Consider the following 19,783-nt stretch of genomic DNA (forward strand, 5'->3'; position numbering starts at 1 on the left):
TAGATGCTGGAGGTTATATTTCAGAGGAAAGAAATGGCAAAACCACCCCTGAGGATTCCTTGCCATTAAAAAAAACCATGACAAATTCATGGGGCCATTCTAAGTTAACAGACATCTTAAAGACATTCACACACACAAGACCCCTGGAAGTTTCTCATCCTGCCCAGAATATTTGTATTCTGAAAGTGTTAATAAGCTATGGATATGGGGGAGGTGGGCAGAGAAATTATGCTGCTAAAAGCAGTAGTTCACAGTTGCCTGTCTAGAAATAAGAATACCTTTCCTGCTTTCTGATAGTGGCCTTTGGTGGTCTGTGGTATACTGGTAGAGAAAGAAGATTATAAGGAAAGTAGTATCCCTTAGTTTCTTCCTCGTGTAGTCTGTGAAATGCGCACTAATGGGTTTCTGTGCGCATGCGCAGTGATTTCGGAACATTCTAGATGAAAAGAATTTAGGCGGGAGTCCCTCCCACCCTCCCAATGGTATAAAAGGCAGTAGGCGGAGTTCCGCTTCAGTTCTTCTTTCCGCGCGACAGCAGAAGCATTTCGGACTTTCCTCTCTGTTTACTTACCTTGTTATCGACTCGGACTGCACTCAACGATCCTCCATTCTCCTTCCCTCGACAACGGACCGATCACGGACAGGCTAGCATGTCGGCTTTATCTTTTAAAAAATGTTCGGCTTGCGGAGTTAATCTCCCAGAAGCCGATAGACACACCAAGTGTCTTTTGTGCCTTGGGGAGGCCCATAATCGCTCTGCCTGCGAGATCTGCAGAGGCTTTACATCTCGGGCCCAAAAGAGCAGAGACTCCCGTCTTAAAGCTCTTTTATATGAGCAGGCACTGGCCCCTGAGGAGACTCGCCAAGCCGCGCTCAGTCTCTCTCAGCAGCCCTCACCCTCCCCTCTCTCCGGAGAGCGGCCGGGCACCTCCTCCATGCAGCTGGAAGAAAACCCTGCGGCCGTGACTCCTCCCCTTGGGGACGAGCCGCCGCCGAAAAGACCCAGGGTCTCCAAACAAACTGCTCATAAGAGCAAGTCAAAGGAGAAACAAAATAAGAAAAAGGGACGGCAACTCTCTGGCGTACAGCCCCTGAGTCCTCCCCCGCTGGTACCGCCGGCCCAGCTGCTTGAGCTCTCGCCCACGGAGCAAACCGCACCGCAATTCCTGGAGCTTCAGGAGCCCCCGGAACTTCTCCCGATCGAGCTCCTCAACTCCCAGCCCGATCCTAACCTCCCCTCTTCCCCCTCCCTCCTTCAGCCTGCCCAACCTCTCAGGGAACAACCTCCCTCCCCGGTACCGGCCCCTCCCACCTCACAAGGAGAACGTGGCCATTCTCGGCCGAGCCGCTCCTCCAGGCGCCGGTCCCGATCCTCATCCTCCTCGCATTCTCGGTCCCGGTCCCACACTCCTCCCTCCAAACGCCCGCGCGGGCGCGATCCGCGCGGGCGCGATCCACGTTTTCCTTACCCTTATGACTATCCTTTTCCCCTTTATCCTCCCCCCCCCTTTTACTACCCTTACTATCAAGGGGAATACTCGAGGGACCATACTCCTCCTCCTCATTCCTACCCCCTTCCTTCCGCCACTGTCTCTAGGCCCCCTCCTGAGCCTCCTCTCCTTCAACACCAGGGGGCGCCACCCCCGGATCCTACTACTCCTCAGCAGGATCACCAACCCGACCCAGAAACTGTGGATGTCGAATCTTCAAGTGATTCACCTCCCATTTCTGCTCTTCAAGCTGAACCAGATCCAGACCCTCTACAAGCGGAAGAGTTTAAAAACTTTTCTGCTTTATTAATCAGACTTTCCAGGTCACTTAATCTGGCCGTTCCCCAGCCTACTAAGGCTGTGGATGACCCTTGTTTCACCTCATCTGAACAACAGCGACCCATGTCAACTATATTGCCCACATTACCTTACCTTCTAGAAGTCCTAAAAACAGAAGGTGTTTCGCCAGCCCTGGTTCCAGCTACACCAAAACGAGCTGAGAATCTTTATCGCATTGACCTCACGGCAGCTTCATGGCTTGCTAAACTACCTAGAGCCAATTCAGTTGTTACAGACGCCCAACCCAAACCAGTTCAGAGAAATCAGGCTTCTCCCTCAGACAAAGAAGGAAAGAAACTAGATGCCATGGCAAAAAAGTTTTATTCCTCTGCCTGCCTGTTTGCCAGAATGGCACATTATGGCGTTTACATGAGTGTATACCAGACACACCTCTGGAACAAATTTTTACCTTATCTTGATCTCTTACCAATGGCTGATCAACCAATGGCAAAAGCCTTTGCTCAAGAAGCACTTCTTCTCTCTAAGCTCCAAAAGGACTTAGCAAAGAACACAGCTGACACGTCCGGCAAACTCATTGCCGGGGCAGTGGCCTTGAGACGTCACGCCTGGCTCAGGGCGTCCACTCTTTCTCCTTCAGCTCGCACGTTGATTGAAGATCTCCCTATGGATCAAACAGGATTGTTTAATCCAGAAACAGATTCCCAGTTAAAACATTCTCATGAGATGAAACAAACAGTCACTAAATATGACCAACAACCTTATCAACAGAGGCAACGATGGGGCAATTACTATCATTACCCCACCTATCATAGAGGCCGTTACAACCCTCACTCCTACAGAGGAAAACAACGTCCTCATTCATCTCCTGCCACCACTGGGAAGCCACCTGTTCCCTTTAAGGGTCAGTATCGGGGCACTAAACCTCCAGATAACAAAAAACGGCGTTTTTAGCCCCCCTCCCTCCCCAGCACTGAATCTACCTGCCCTTTCCCCACCCTCCACACACATCACATCCACTTTACCACTATACCTCAACAGACTCCATCCATACTTACCTGCTTGGCAGTCCATAACCAATGACACCTGTGTCCACCGCATAGTGGATGAAGGTTATGCCATTGAATTCCATTCTCTACCTCCACTGGGGAAAATTTTACCAACTCAATCCTCTCCCACGCTTTGGGACGAGATCTCCTCTCTTTTAGAGAAAGGGGCAATTTCCCCTGTACATCCCGACTTAGCTCACACTTGCTTTTTCTCCCGCTACTTCCTAGTAGATAAAAGGGACGGAGGTCAACGCCCCATTCTAGACCTCCGAGGCATTAACAAATTCATTTCACCTTGCAAATTTCGCATGGTCACATTAGCCAACATCCTTCCTTTCATCACAAAGGGAGCATGGCTCGCCAAGGTTGACCTCAGAGACGCATACTTCCACATTTCAATTAGACACAACCATCGCAGATATCTCTGCTTTGCACTGGACAACCACATTTTTTCTTTCTCCGTATTACCCTTTGGTCTTTCCTCCGCCCCAAGGGTTTTCACTAAATGCATGTCAGTAGTAGCTGCTCACCTACGCCAGAACGGCGTAACGGTTTTTCCATACATAGATGATTGGCTTTTTTCGGCGAAATCTCGTTCCCAGCTCCTCTCTGACATCTCCTTCACCTTGTCTCTCCTACAGGAACTCGGACTTGTCGTAAATCTCGACAAATCCCACCTCATACCTACCCAGCGCATCCATTTCATTGGTGCCCTGATAGACTCCACATCCCAACGGGCTTACCTGCCAGAAGACCGGTTCTCCAATCTCTGCCAAGCCATCAACAGCCTTTTTTCTTCAGGCCGGTCCTCTGCATGGGCTATCCAATCCATCCTTGGCCACGTGGCGTCCACTACAAGTGTGACCCCTTTCGCCCGGCTCCGCCTCCGCCCACTCCAATCCTGGTTCCTGGGGGTATTCGATCCCATTCACGACTCACAATCCATGATTCTTCAACCTCCCGCTCATGTCCTCAACTCCCTCCTGTGGTGGACAAGGGAATCCAATGTGTGCTCAGGTCTCCCATTCACACCCCCCCGCCCGTCCCTGTCACTGACAACAGACGCCTCCTCCTCCGGCTGGGGAGCACACCTCCGAGACTTGACGATCAGCGGCCGCTGGTCTCACTCAGAACAAAAACTCCACATCAACGCACTGGAGCTACTGGCAGTGGGAAAAGCCCTCCGGGCCTTTGCTCACCAAGTCTCCAACCGCACCATCCAGATAGTCACAGACAACACATCAGTAAAATTTTACCTCAACAAACAAGGGGGAACCCACTCCCCAACTCTCCTCTCCATAACATCAGAGATCTGGGAATGGTGCATTCGGAGGAACATATTCCTCATTGCAATCCACCTTCCGGGAAAAGACAATACTCTGGCGGACTCCCTCAGCAGGACTCCGACCACAACCCACGAGTGGCACTTACACCCCAGAGAGTTCAACCTCTTGACCCGTCACTGGGGCCAACCACAAGTAGACATGTTTGCCTCCCCAGACAACACACAGTGCACACTCTTTTGCGCGAGGCTCCACCCTCACGTATTCCCAGGCTGCTTAGGAGACGCCTTTCTCTTCCAGTGGTCTCAAGGGTTCCTCTACATCTTTTCCCCCCTTCCTCTACTCTCCAGAGTAGTTGCGAAGGTCATCACAGACAAAGCCAATTGCATCTTGATAGCCCCATGGTGGCCCAGGCAACCATGGTTTGCTCCTCTCCTTCACGCATCGCGAAGAACTTTTCTTCGCCTACGATCCAGCCCGGATCTCCTCACCATACAAAACGGGCTGATCTGCCATCCAGATCTCCCAACTCTACGCCTCACGGCGTGGAGGATCACACCATGACCCATCTCTCTGAGGCTGCACGACTCATCATCCAGGCAGCTCAAAAGACTTCCACCAAAAGATCTTATACCTATAAATGGTCAAAATTCAAGTCTTTCACTCACCCCTTGGGCTTTGAGCCTGCCTCAGCCCCAGTACATATTGTCTTAGACTTTCTAGTTCACCTCTCCTCACGAGGTTTTTCCCTCTCCTCAATTAAGTGCTATCTCGCAGCACTCTCCTGGTTTAGGAGAAAATCAGGACTACCGTCCCTTTTTCAAGATCCGTTGATACAGTTATTTGTTAAAGGTTATAAAAATGTTCACCCCCAGTTTCCCCTCCACCCCCGGCTTGGAGCCTTGAGCTTGTATTGTCTCAACTCTCCAAACCTCCCTTTGAGCCTATGGCCTCCTGCGACATCTCCCACCTCTCCTGGAAGACGGCATTCTTAGTGGCCATCACTTCTGCAAGGAGGGCCAGTGAACTCGCTGCTCTTCGCTCAGACCCTCCTTTTATTAGGTTCCACGAGGACAAAGTAGTCCTTCGGACCGACATTACCTTCCTTCCTAAAGTTGTCTCCAAGTTTCACATGTCCCAAGACATCACTCTCCCTGCCTTTTTTCCTAACCCTTCCTCTCCTTTGGAAGTTGCACTCCACGCGCTGGATGTCAAAAGAGCCCTCTCCTTCTATATATCCAGGACAGCCTCCTATAGAAAATCTCCAAGACTTTTCCTAAAATACCGGAAGGACACCTTGGGCGCCCCAGTAACATCTCAAAGATTGTCATCATGGATAGTATCCACAATTCGCCTAGCTTACAGTCTGGCGCACAAGGAACCTCCTTCAACTATCCACGCCCACTCTACGAGGTCGCTTTCAACATCTCAAGCCTTTCTCCATGGTGTTCCAGTCCACGACATCTGCAGAGCAGCAACTTGGACGACACCTTCCACCTTTGCCTCTCACTACAAGCTCGACATCCTCGCCAAGAGAGATGCGGCCTTCGGCAGAGCAGTTCTCTTCTCCTGTGTGGCATGACCCACCTCCAGGTTGGTAGCTTTACAATCACCCATTAGTGCACATTTCACAGACTACACGAGGAAGAAATATAGGTTGCTTACCTGTAAACGTATTTCTTCCAGTGATAGTCTGTGAAATCCGCACGTCCCGCCCGTCCTCCCCTCTTATGTCATGCCTCTTTTCCTGGCTGCTGTCTGGCGGCAAGGAACTGAAGCGGAACTCCGCCTACTGCCTTTTATACCATTGGGAGGGTGGGCGGGACTCCCGCCTAAATTCTTTTCATCTAGAATGTTCCGAAATCACTGCGCATGCGCACAGAAACCCATTAGTGCGCATTTCACAGACTATCACTGGAAGAAATACGTTTACAGGTAAGCAACCTATATTTCACCTGAAGCTTTGGCTGCAGAAAGTAGACTTGCAAAAATGGCAAGCCTACTTTTCCATGAGCAGACAAAACTTGTTCTGAGAAAAACCAGAACAAGAAGAAGAGTATGGGGAGCTCCTGCCTTGCCTGTTTTCCAACAGTGAGAAAAAGGGAAGGGCAGATCTTTCCATTATTTGTCGCGATAAAGCTACAATTACTTAATAGATCTGGAATTTTGGAGATAAATATTTGGAGAGAAAAACGACTTCAGGCATTTTTCCTGCCATTCCATTCCTCTCTCACACTAGAAAACCTTGCACCTGACAAGCCTGAGAAATGAGTAATTTTCTCACACCCTATCAATATTACCAAGTTAAAGTGTCTGAGAAATATGAAATGTAAAATGCAGGATACATATTTTACATAGCAGTATTGTTTACTTTCCAGATTTAGGGTATCGTATGACCCCTCCATCCATAAGGAATACATTCTGAGAGCCTCTTCTCCTGTAGATACCTAAAAGAGTGGATAACAGCAAATCCGACATTTTTACTGTAGTTGGCCTGGAAATGTACCTTTGGAGGACTCAGAAAAAGCCCACAAACATTTCTAGGGGAAATATTTTTGAGAGCAAGGAAGTGGAACTATAGATATTGAAATTACAAATAAGGGGGTTGTATCATATTGAGAAGTTCAAGGGGAATTATTTGTGCTGCAGTTCATTTCACTGTTCATCACCCTTGAAAGCTAAAGTTGATGCTAACTTTCCTGCTGCTTCTTCCCCTTTTCTAGCTGCTGATGTAGAGTTCTTGGATGTAGAGTTAAAATCTTTGTGCTATCGTTTGTGGCTTAGTGTAGGCTGTTTGCCAAGGTGAATAAATTATTTATTGCATTGCTGCATCAGCAGCCGGTTAATGCCCTATGGAGTACATTATAAAACTACCAGTGCCTGGGGAGCCCAGATATGCATAAAGAGTTAGCACAGGACACAGTCTACGCTTGTTTCAGACTCTGCTTGGCTCCTTGAAAAGCTATCACACAAAATCTTCCTGTTCCAAGACATCAGATTCAAATGCTAGTATTGTGAGACATGAAGCTTGTGATGTCAGGGGATTGCTGAGTCTTCAGGCAATGAAAGAATTCAGCATTGGAAGTAAATTTACATCCGCAGAAGTCTCTCAGTGTTTGGAAAGTTGAGCCTTTCTCTTGGCTCATGGAGTTTATGAAGTTTGGTGGAGATTGGTTAGCCAGCTGCAGTGGTTACTGAGGCTTTGCTTTCCTACTTCTGGCCTCAGAGACAAATTTAATTCAGTAAAGAATTAGATAGAAGCAGGAGATATATGTAAGTGTGTGTGTATGTGTGCTTGAACCTACCCTTCACCAGCCTAGAAAATAGGAAGTTCCCCTCAACTCCAAGTCAGACAATGAAACTAGTATGTCTAAGCCCAAGGAGCAGCTGCTCTCCAGGATCTCATGCAAAACTGTTTCCGGCCAGCTGTTATTTGATGCTTTAACTAAAAGTGCCAAATTATAAATTGTGTTCCTCTGGATAAGGAAGAATAATAATTTTGCTATATTCCCTATTATAGATTATAGATAATTTCTACCTACCTGTGTTCTTGGTGACCATCTTTAAAGAAATAACATAAGCCCTGTAGCAGAATACACTGGATTTTAAAAGTTGCTAGAATTACATTTTATCTCACATCATAGCTGTATGGAACCCTGCTTTGAGTCAGAGCACAGGCTCCGCAAGAGTCAGGCAAAACACAGTTGGCTGAATGGATCAGACAGGGATATGAGTTAGATGGGATGGCTCTTGTGGTCTGTTTCATCTCTATGATTCTATGAGAACGTCTTCCTCAAGTCAAAGTGAGTCAAAAGCAGATGCATAGTGCAAAATACTCAGTAGAAATTGAAGACTGGAGGAGCAGAAATGTAGGCAGTCATCCCATTTTATCCACTGTATCTTGTATTAAAATTAAACAGGGTTCCAATCTTATTTATTGATTGATTTGCTTCAGTTCTACCCCGCCTTTCTCAACCCTGGAGGGGACTCAAGGCAGCTTACAAATCCAGCAAAAATTCAATACTGCACAGGTAAACAATAAAACACATCTTATCAAAATATAACAATATAAACATATAAGCAATCTAATCACATAATCAATCAATCAAAGAGATTAAAAACCATATAAAAAGCTGAGTCATGATCACGTATCCATAATCATTTCCCAAAATCCATAGTCCATTATTCAAGCTGTTAAAGTCTTGTTCCGTAGTTTCCTATTTGACAAACACCTGTGTAAAAAGCTAGGTCTTAAGTTTCTTTCTAAAACCAGGAGGAATGGGGCCTGCCTGATGTCACTGGGGAGGGAGTTCCACAGCCGAAGAGGGGACACCACTGAGAAGGCCCTGTCTCTCGTCCCCACCAACTGCACCTGTGAAGGAGGTGGGACCAAGACAGTCTTAATGTTCTATCAGGTTCATAGGGAGAGATATATTTGAATAGGCAAGTTGGGCCAGGGCTTTATAGGCCAAGACCAGCAATTTGAATTGGGCCTGGTAGCAGACTGGCAGCCAGCGGAGCTGACATAAAAGAGGAGTAGTATGCTCCCTTCAGTTAGAAATCTGGCTGCTGCCCGTTGGACCAATTGAAGCTTTCAGGCCATCTTCAAAGGTAACCCCATGTAGAATGCATTGTACTAGTCTATATGAGATGTAACAAGAGCATAGACCACCTTGGCCAAGTCTGACTTCCCAAGGTATGGGCGCAATTGGTGCACAAGTTTTAATTGTGCAAAAGCTCCTCTGGCTACCACTGAAACCTGAGGTTCCAGGCTCAGCGATGAGTCCAGGATCACTCCCAAACTGCGAACTTGCGCCTTCAGCTGCGAACTTGCGCCTTCCGTTGAACACAGGCTGTAACCCTATACCCTGTTCGACCTTACAACTGACCAGGAATGCCTCTGTCTTGTCTGGATTAAATTTCAATTTGTTTGCCCTCTTCCAGACTGTCACAGCTGCCGAGATGTTCAGGACCTGAACAGCCTCCTTAGTAGCAGGTGGAAAGGAGTGATAAGAGTTGGACGTCATCTGCGTACAGATGGCATCCAACTTCAAAACTCCAGATGATCTCCCTCAACAGCTTCATGTATATGTTATCTTGTGTGCATAGGGATGGATTGGATTTATGAAATCTAGCTCCCACTCTTGGTGAAATCTAACAGTATTCATGGCTACCTTCATAACTTCTTTTGTGTGCCTTCAAGTAATTTTAAATATATACCAATCCTGAGGCGAACCTATCATGGTGTTTTCTTGGCGAAATTTCTTCAGAAGGGGTTGCCGCCCCGAGTCCCTGTGGGGAGATGGTGGCGGGATATAAATAAAGATTATTATTATTATTATTATTATTATTGCCTTTGCCTTCTTCTGAGGCTGAGAGAGTATGGCCACACGGTGAGTTTCCATGGCTGGGTGGGGATTCGTACTTTGGAGATCAAAGTCATAATCCAGTGCTCAAACCACTACATCACACTGGTTCTGCTGCCTTCATTATTGTTGCTGAAATTAGTGTATATGTAGGTTACATGCTAACCTTCTCATGGATAGAAAAAGAAATCATTGCTTTTTCAGTCATACATCTGTATTGCTGGTACAGTTTAAAATGTAGATGATGGGCACTCCTGTTTCCTTTACTGTGTTTCATTACCTTGAAGACCTTGCAAATTGAAAAAAACAGATTCTGATATTTGATAACTTGCAAAGAGAGAGGAACAGTCTTTTTGAGCCCAATTGTTTCAAGATGGTTGGAGAAGACATTTGCGATGCATTCCAATGATTTGGAGAGGATCAGCAATGAGCTCATGCTTTTGCTGAGAAATCCTAGGTTTTATGTATCTCTGTGTATGTGCGCGCACGTGCATGCTCACACACACACATGCATGTGCATATGTCCATCTAAAAGCTTCATATGAATGTAAGTTATAGTTGTTGCTATCAGGGATTTGACTAAACCCCTCAGTGGGGTAGAGGGGAAAAGGTTAGGAACCAATGTGGTGGTGCAACCCAGAATATCAAGGCAGGTAATCCACAATATCTGCGCTGAAATTGATTTTCTGAGTTCACACTGCCATATAATCCAATTCAATGTGGATTTTATACAGTTGTGTAGAAGGGGCCACTGACAGATGTTGCTGCTTTTCTTCTGCTGCTACTTACTTACTTACTTACTTAGGCGATCCCTCGTAGTCGGAGAATGATGGTCCTCCAAGTGTATTATAATGGCGGTGGGTCCAAAGGTGACAGTGGAGCCCTATTCTTGACCCGCATCTTCTCCCACAGTGAGGGCATCGGTTTCCAGGTGGAAGGTGGTCCCGGTCGGCGTTGGCTTGATGTGCCTTCCTCTTGGCACGTTTCTCTCTTTCACCCTCCATTCATGCCTCTTCAAATTCTGCAGCACTGCTGGTCACAGCTGACCTCCAACTGGAGCACTCAAGGGCCAGGGATTCCCAGTTCTCAGTGTCTATGCCAGAGTTTTTAAGGTTGGCTTTGAGCCCATCTTTAAATCTCTTTTCCTGCCCTCCAATGTTCCATTTTCCATTCTTGAGTTCTTAGTAGAGCAACTGCTTTGAGAGATGGTGGTTGGGCATCAGGACAACATGGCCTGTCCAGCGGAGTTGATGGTGGAGGACCATCGCTTCAATGCTGGTGGTTTTGCTTCTTCCAGCATGCTGACATTTGTCCGCTTGTCTTCCCTAGAGATTTGCAGGATTTTTCGGAGGCAGCGCTGATGGAATCGTTCCAGGAGTTGCATGTGACGTCTGTAGACTGTCTACGTCTCACAGGCATAAAGCAGGGTTGGGAGGACAATAGCTTTATAAACAAGCACCTTGGTATCCCTACGGATGTCCCGGTCCTCAAACACTCTCTGCTTCATTCAGAAAAAAGCTGCACTCACAGAGCTCAGACGGTGTTGAATTTCAGTATCAATGTTGACTTTTGTGGAGAGATGGCTGCCAAGGTAGCGGAAATGGTCAACATTTTCTAATGTTTACACCATTAAGCTGTATTTCTGGCATTAGAGAGGGATTGGCTGGTGACTGCTGGAAGAGCACTTGGGTTTTCTCGATGTTTAATGACAGGCCGAGCTTCTCCTATGCTTCTGCAAAGGTGTTTACAGTGGCTTGTAGGTCTTCTTCTGAATGCGCACAGACGACGTTGTCATCAGCATACTGAAGTTCTATAACAGATGTTGTTGTAACCTTGGTTTTGGCTTTCAGTCTGCTGAGGTTAAATGGCTTGCCATCTGTCTGATAAATGATTTCTGCTCCGGTGGGGAGGTTCCCATTGACAGGTTTGTTGGGATTGAGGTTCAAAAATGGTGGAATCTGGGGTGCTAAATCTAGAAACTGCTCACTTCTTGAGTTCAACAGTATTTGCAGTATTATGCACCGAAATCTGCATAGTTCTAAACTCATCCATTTTAACAATAGAGTATTTATTTCCTCCTCCTTCCCCACCCCCTCAATTTGGAAAGCAAGGAGAAGATGATCTTTTTGCTGTTTAATGCAGAAACCGTGTAACTTACTGGGAACTTTATGTAATTTAGATAAAAGAACAATTGCTGAATCCTTCACAAGAACTTGTCAATTGTTCAGTCCCTTTGTAACAGCAGCCTTATCTGGAAACAAAGGCCTATATAACAAACCAATGTCGGGCTGCAATACAGGTTCTTATCATGCACAGTTCTTTAGACTTATCAGCAAACTAATACACAAAAGGCTGGCTAAGAACCTTGCTGCCTCCTAGATGAGTCTTCATCACATGTTCTTCTGTCCCTTGCTTTTGCTGAGTAATAATGAAGGCAATTATGCAAATTGATTTGAATGAATTTGCTGACCAGTGGCCAAGTGGCAACAGGCAACATTTCAGCCCAGCTGAGGAGATTCCATGAAATGCTAAGGGACATCCCACCAAGTGCATTCTTGGACATCTGTATTACTCCATAATTCTCCAGCCATCTCTGGCATGGCATTTATTGTAGACTAGCCGTCCCATGCCATACATTGCTGTAGCCTAGTCTGTGTATATGTGCTTTGTGTGCGTATATATTTGTTTTTTTAATAACATTTTTAATTTCTTCATACTGATAACAAAGCAATACAATACGAACCTTAGCCATCTAAAAGATAACATCAAAAACTGTTTACAATTTTTATGGCTAGGATACAGGTTCCAATTGTGCTTCCCTATACCGTATATCTTGATTGCTAACCCCTCTAAACCCCCCACCCCTCCCTCCCACCCTTCCCACCCTCTTCCCACCTCCCTCCCACCCGTATATATTTGTGTATATGTGTATATATGTGTGTTTACGTGCATATACACACACACACATACATATAAATGTGTGTGTGTGTGTGGTTTTGTGCATGTATTGTAATGTATTTTTTTTTTGCTTTTTAAGTCTTTTCTGCTGTGTTTTTCAGTGTTTTTATGAGTGATGGTCACTTGTTGGCCTGTTAGGTATATTTTATCCAAATTTGGTATCAATTTGTCCAGTGGTTTTTGAGTTATGTTAATCCCACAAACAAACACTACATTTTTATTTATATAGATTATTCAGCATCTTTCCTCTGTAAATTTGTGATAATCTCTGCAGAACCTGATCTCTGAATTCTTCAACCGAAGACTGGTGTGATTCTGGTTGGCACTCCATATCAATGGATTCTGTACCCATACACGGCTTGAAAATATTGTAAAAAAAAAAATCCCAAAGGAAAACTTTGATTTTGCCATTTCATATATAAGAGACACTAGTTTACTACAAAAATTGTATATAGCGGGCATTGAGCATACAGGGAATGGGTCCTGGAACCAAAAAGCAAATACCAAGGGCCCACTGCATGTAGAAAGAAACATACACAGATGTGTGTATCTTTGCTTTTCTGCAGAGAAATGAGCTTCTGCTGATTGTTGAGCTCTTTAGGATGATTGCTCAAGAAGTAGGGCACTGGATGAGAACTCAGGAGACCCGGCTTCCTTTCCTACTTTTTACTGTGCTAGGTCATGCTAAACAAGCAATGTCCTTCTTCTAGGGAGATTAGTTCCCTGGCTGCACATTTGCTTGCTCAAAAACAGGAATGGAGACAAACCAATTGGGATGTAGGCATGTCTCCTTGATAATTGTGTCCATCTGCATGTGTGCACAACCAAAAGGAATGTAAGAAAAACTTGTGTGTTCATTGCATGAAGAAACAGAACCCGAGCAGCCCGAGAACAGCCCACGCACGCTGCCACTAGGGAGCATATACCTCTGAGAGCAACATACAGGAACAAATTCATTACTGATTGGGGGCTGTCAAGTAGTTTGTAGTGGTGGAATAAAATAGCATCGAAGGTGGGAATTCTAAATCCAGTTTCCCCCTTTTTGCATTATAAGAACATCAAGTTTCATAGAGATTAAAGGATTAGGAGAAGGAGAGTTCTGTTAGGTGGGATTAAGACAGTGGTTCTCAATCTTTCTAATGCTGCGACCCCTTAATACCCCTTAATACAATTCTCATGTTGTGGCGACTCCCAACGATAAAACTATTTTTGTCGCTACTTCATAACTGTAATTTTGCTATTGTGATTAATAGTAATATAAGTATTTGATATGCATTCTGTACTCCACCAATGATGGAGTTGAACCAAACTTAGCACACAGAACTCCCGTGACCAACAAAAAATACTGGAAGGATTTGGTGGGCATTGACCTTGAGGTTTGGAGATGTAGTTCACCTACATCCAGAGAGCACTGTGGCTCAAACAATGATAGATCTGGACCAAACTTGGCACAAATCCTCAATATGCTGAAATGTGAACACTGGTGGAGTTTGGGGAAAATAGATGTTGACATTTGGGAGTTATAGTTGCTGGGATTTATAGTTCACCTATAATCAGAGCATTCACCTATAACCAATGATAGAATTGGGCCAAACTTTCCACACAGAACTCCCATGATCAACAGAAAATACTGTATTTTCTGATGGTCTTTGGCAACCTCTCTGACACCCCCTCGCAATCTCTCCAGGGGTCCCGACCCCCAGGTTGAGAAATGCTGGATTAAGCAAACCCAGTTTGCAAAACACCCCCAAATACATGCTCTGCTACATGCCACTGTGATCCACCTGGCTGCCATCTCTAGGGAAAGAAATTGCAGTCTTTCTACACAAGGATAGTTTTGTCCAGCCTAATATCCCTTTTATATTTAGTCATTTGATTTGAACATATATTTACAAATGAACCCCCAACCCAAGTGGTTATTCTTTTAATGGACATTTCTTAAACCTGTGGGACTGCTGTCACTTCAGTCAAACGTGTGTTGACAGTGGCACTTGTCCAAGAGCCATATCCATCTTCCATGTATATATGCAAGTATAGTTCCACTACAGTATGCCTTTATAGACTGTAATTAGCACATTGTGTCTTGTCCGCTTCTCTGAGAGGGCAAAACTTTCACAGAAGAGTCTTGAAATTATATGCAAAGGTCTCTGAGATATTGCTTTATATGAGATTGTGAATCCACATAAAGATAGGTTTATTACATTGCTAGGAAATCTTCTAGTCCCATGGCGGCTGTGGTGGAGAAGGAGAGACATTGACTGTGCACAAGGTTAACTCTCATCCCAGCCGTACTATATCCAGTTTAACATACATTTTTCAAGCTTTGTATCAAGGGGAGTTGTACTCTGCTATCTGAATAAATTAATGCTGACTAAAAACTGAATTGTTGTCATTGTGTGCCTCCAAGTGATTTCTGACTAAGGCCACATCTACACTGCCATATAATGCAGTTTGAACTGCATTATATAATCAGTGTACCAGTCGTTCCCAGCCTTTGGGCCTCCAGGTGTTTTGGACTTCAACTCCCAGAAAGGCATCATACCAGCTGTTAAGAAACTGTGGGAGTTGAAGTCCAAAACACCTGGAGGTCCCAAAGGTTGGGAACCATTGGTAGACCCATATAATGCAGATTGAACTGGATTATATGAATCTACACTGCCATTAAATCTAGCTCCATCTGCATTGTAGATGGGGCCTTAGGGAACCTTAAGGAGTACCTATCTAGGGGTTTTCTTGGCAAGATTTCTTCAGAAGTCATTTGCCTTTGCCAGGGTGGAGACAGTGTGACTTGCCCAAGATCACCTGTGGGTTTCCATGTCTGAGCAGGCATTCAAACCCTGGTCTCCAGAGTCATAGTCCAATGCTCAAACTATAATACCATGCTGGCTCAATAAATCAATCGTAAAAGAGTTATAATTTTCCATATATTTTGAATTTGATCTGCTGATGCTGCTGATATTCAAGCAGATATATTTCTGGTCTCAAAAAGCCTTAATACTCTTCTGACTTTTTAAATGTCACTGGCCATAACTCACAGATTTTCAGACTGTTTGTGATATCTACAGGTAAAGAAACAGGCTTCTTCCAAAGGAAAAAAAATGGCATAGGATTGATCAGTAGGAGTATGCCTCTGAGGGCCCTTCCAGACATACCCTATATTCCAGGATCTGAGTTCAAGTTTTCTGTTTATCCCAGATTATCTGGCAGTGTGGACTTATATAATCCAGTTTCAAGCAGAAAACCTGGGATCAGATTCTGGGCTATAGGGCTTGTCTGGAAGGGCCCATACATACATATATTGCTCCTCTCTTAATCCATTAATTTTGCATTTTGATGTAGATAATGTTGCTTGATTTAAAAATCAGAGCATAAGTACGGTGATATATTTCAAGGCATCTCTCATGACCATGATTTCTAGATCAGAAAATGCAATATAAGAAACGGATACCTGTATTCCTCCCGTCTTTGTGTTCCCAGAGCAATTTGATGCATTTTTCCCTGACAAAAGCCTCCTAGGCTGTGCTATAGAAATTTCATTCTCTCTGAGGAAGGAGGGAATGAATAGTCACATTGTGATTTCCCGGTCCTCAGCTGTTGGTTGCTCAGGCCAAGGGAGAGATCTGTTTCTGCCAGATGGGAGAAGGCGCCCACATAATAGCAGAATTACTCCAGCAAAGCTCTGTTGTGCTACAGAAAGGAGCGATTTCTTGGAGCTAAACGTGGATGTTGAACTTGGCCGTAAGGAGTTAGATCTAGACTGCTTCCAAGCTGCAGCTCAGAAGTCTGCTTCTAACAATATGCTCTCACTATATCAGTTGGGCATGTGGCTATGTCCCTGGATGGGAATTTTGAACTGGGATTTTGGACAGGGATTTTAGGAGCCTCACACTCATGCCATTGAATATGTGGATCGAGTCAGGAACTGTGGCCACAATGATCTCTAGGAAAGGGTCCTATTCTCAGGTTGTTCCAAAACTGAGGAGTTCCAAAGGTTTGTTCTCTTTCTCGGTAGTCATATACCATGCATTGGTGTAGTTTGACAATATCATTCAGGCAGCATTTCCTTCTCTGGCAACAGCAGCACTCTGTGTTTAGAAAGCGGCAGATATATAATGGAGCAATTGGGAAATCTGGCCATAAAAAGGACATACAGCAGAAACCTGCTTTCTGCCTGGGTTCTTTAAAAGTGTCATGAGGAAAAAGAGGCACTGTTGAGGAAAGCAGAAGTCACATTCTCAGTGATCAAGGACAGGGAAATAACTTTGAACACAGAATTGTAAGCTCCATGCTAAGAGAAAGTAAAAATTGGATATAAAGTAAACAAATAAACAAAACATAGGGTTCATTGCCTTATCTAGCATAGCATTCTACATTCCTGCTCCTGGTTTGATTTCAGGCCCTGCTCCTCTTGTGCAGCGATAACTGTTGATTGGAGAGTGTTGAGACTTAAAAGCTAGGGTAGCTTAATTTTGTTTGGGGGTCTGTTTGGAAAAGGAGGGAGCCCCCAGTGACACAGTGGGTTCAACCTCTAAGCTGCTGAACTTGCTGACAGAAAGATTGGCGGTTCAAATCCAGGGAGTAGGGTGAGCTCCCATTGTTAGCCCCAGCTTCTGCCAACCTAGCAGTTCGAAAACATCCAAATGTGAGTAGATCAATAGGTAGTGCTCCAGCAGGAAGGTAATGGCGCTCCATGCAATCATGCTGGCCACATGACCTGGGAGGTGTCTATGGACAACACTGGCTCTTCAGCTTAGAAACTGAGATGAGCACCAACCCTCAGAGTTGAACATGACTAGACTTAATGTCAGGGGAAAACCTTTACCTTTACCTATCTTGGAAAAGGAGATAAATAGGAGCTAAAAATTCCAGTTACAAGAGCACATTCCTGCCTTGACATTAAAGGAAAAGAGCAGTGAGATATTGGTTTCTTGGGTTCTCCTCCTGATAGTAAGAGCACAGTTGCATCTGTTTTACAAAGCGGCAGTGCAAAAGAACCAGGCATTATGTAGAGGTTTGAGTGTTAACTAGAACTCTAGAAACAAAGATTTGAATCCCTGCTCAGCCATGGAAACTCACTGGCTGATCTTTCTGGCAAGTCACTTTCTCTCATTCTTAAAGGAAGGCGAAGGGAAACCTCCTCTAAACAAATCTTGCAAAGAAACTGCTGTGATAAGGTGTTTCAGAATTACAACAAGTTGGAAATCATTTCAAGGCACACAACAACAACAACAACAACTTCTTCAGACTACAGTGTAGTCACCAATGCTGGCTGAGAGCTTTTGAGAATCATAGCCCACAAAAAGTGTAAGTTCTGCAGAGCAGAGAGGTCACAGCAAGAAAGAACAAAACATAGCAGCATTTCTTCTGTTGCCCTTCTGCCATTAGTGTGAAAGGGAGCAAAAAAATATGTGAATGTTTGCCTCTCAGCCTCCAATATTTTATATACTGTGTAAGATACATGTATGTGTGTGTTTGTGGGCACTTGTGTGTATGTGCCTGCCATAGCCAGTCTCTTTGATCTGATGTCATAAAAAAGGAAAGATCTGAGAAATATCCATTTGTGTGCCAGTTGGCTGGCTTTCCTGTTGCCTTCAGGGCTTTATTCTTAAAGTTGTTCTGTGTGGAAGATGCATTCTGTGTTTCATCCAAAGAAGATGCATTTATATCCGTGAGAATTCATGCAAAAATAAAACCTATTTAGCATTGAAGGTGCATCTACATCCCTTTCATCCCTCCATGTCCCTTCCTCCTTTTTATGTGTCAAAAACGGTAGCTTTCTTTTTATATCTGCACTGAATGCTGGTCCCAGAGGAGAAGCCCGGTCGCTGAGGGAAATCGAGAGCAAGGAACCCACTTTATTCCTTACAGAGCACAAGCATTCCCTTATGCTGGAATTTTAATTTTTTTTGTGTAATCTTATATGGACTCTACAGCAGACAGAGTGCAGTGCAAGTGAAATAAGTCATCCACTGTGCGAACAATGTTGTGTCTTAGTTGAGAGAGCCGGTCCATGTTCAGTCACATTAATTCATTGGGAATATGCTGGTTGTTGCAGATTTGCAGTGATGGACAATGTATACTTTTGCAATAGTTAGAAGACATATGAGTTTTTAAAATCCATCACAGGCAAGCAACTGTACTTTAGTAATTATTAATAGTAATGTAGTCATTAAATATGTCCAGAGTGGTTCCATGTATATCAGATTTTGTAGCTCATGTTTCTCATTAGCCGTTGAAAATATTTGCAGAGAGCCACAAAGAGAAGAACACATCTAATGTGTGAAAAAGATCGGCATTTGCTGAGATCGACAGTCCTGAAGATGAGGAACTATTTTGTTGTTCTAATACTATATAACTTCAAAAATGGATGGTTATAAATGCTTAAGTCATCATTTTTGAGTGCTAGAAAAAAACAACAGAAACAAAAAAAAACCCCTTTAGCTACCTTAAAAGAAACAAACGAGAGCCTGGAATCAAATGCAAGAGAAAAGAAGCTTGTAAATAGCACGACATCAGTAAACCGAGATTCTGACTGAACTAGAAGTGCAACATGCCAAAACAGAGAAAATCTAAGTGGAATATTTTACAATGACCATGCTTTCATTTCAAGGGTAACTGGGATGAAAGATCTTGTTCTGTTTAGCTGGTGACCTTTTGAGACAAGTGAATTTGTTTTTGTTTTGTCTTAGATTAGAACAAAGACTCAACCTTAAGCCAGCCTGAGTTGGAAGGAAGGCAATCACCCAGCAAAAGAAAATGAATATTTGGGTTCTCTTGAGTCAAACACAATTTTAAGTGGTGACTCTAGTATGAGAAAACATTCCCTGAATTTTGCAGCTAAACATGTGCATTCCCGGATCAAACTCCAAAAGAATGGATTCTGTGTATTGACAGAGGAGGCTATCTATGTGTTGCATTGATTGGCTGGAAAGTGGTGATCTCATTAATCCCATCTATTCACATAAAACTAAATTACCTTTATAATTAAAACAGTATAAAACATTAAAATTCACCCTCCCCTAATAAAGTATTGAACATTATTAAACACATCACATAAAATAACTTTACCTATCACACAGAAACATAGTTTATGACAGTTAAAAAGAAAATGAAAGCCTAATACAAGTGTAAGTACAGAATATTAGGGAAATATTGTTTGATTCGATGTTAGGATGCAAGTCGAATGGGTAGAGAAGGTAGGAAGAAGCCAGTTACAAGTGTGTGAAAAGGATATCTGCATAACAAAATTGAAGAGAAATATACAGGGAAGACAAAAGACATATGTGTCTGATAAACTGAACCTGTGACCATGGCAGCTATCAGAGCTGGAGTAAAAACAA

The 19,783-nt window shown here is 44.1% G+C and overlaps 1 protein-coding gene across 1 annotated transcript in view; it reads left to right on the forward strand.

Moving 5' to 3' along the window:
- PKN1 (protein kinase N1) overlaps positions 1-19,783 on the forward strand; it is a 90,679-nt gene that overhangs the window by 29,726 nt on the left and 41,170 nt on the right. The window lies entirely within an intron of this gene.

This window comes from Anolis sagrei, chromosome 2, assembly GCF_037176765.1.
Source record: "Anolis sagrei isolate rAnoSag1 chromosome 2, rAnoSag1.mat, whole genome shotgun sequence".
NCBI classification, from domain to species: domain Eukaryota; kingdom Metazoa; phylum Chordata; class Lepidosauria; order Squamata; family Dactyloidae; genus Anolis; species Anolis sagrei.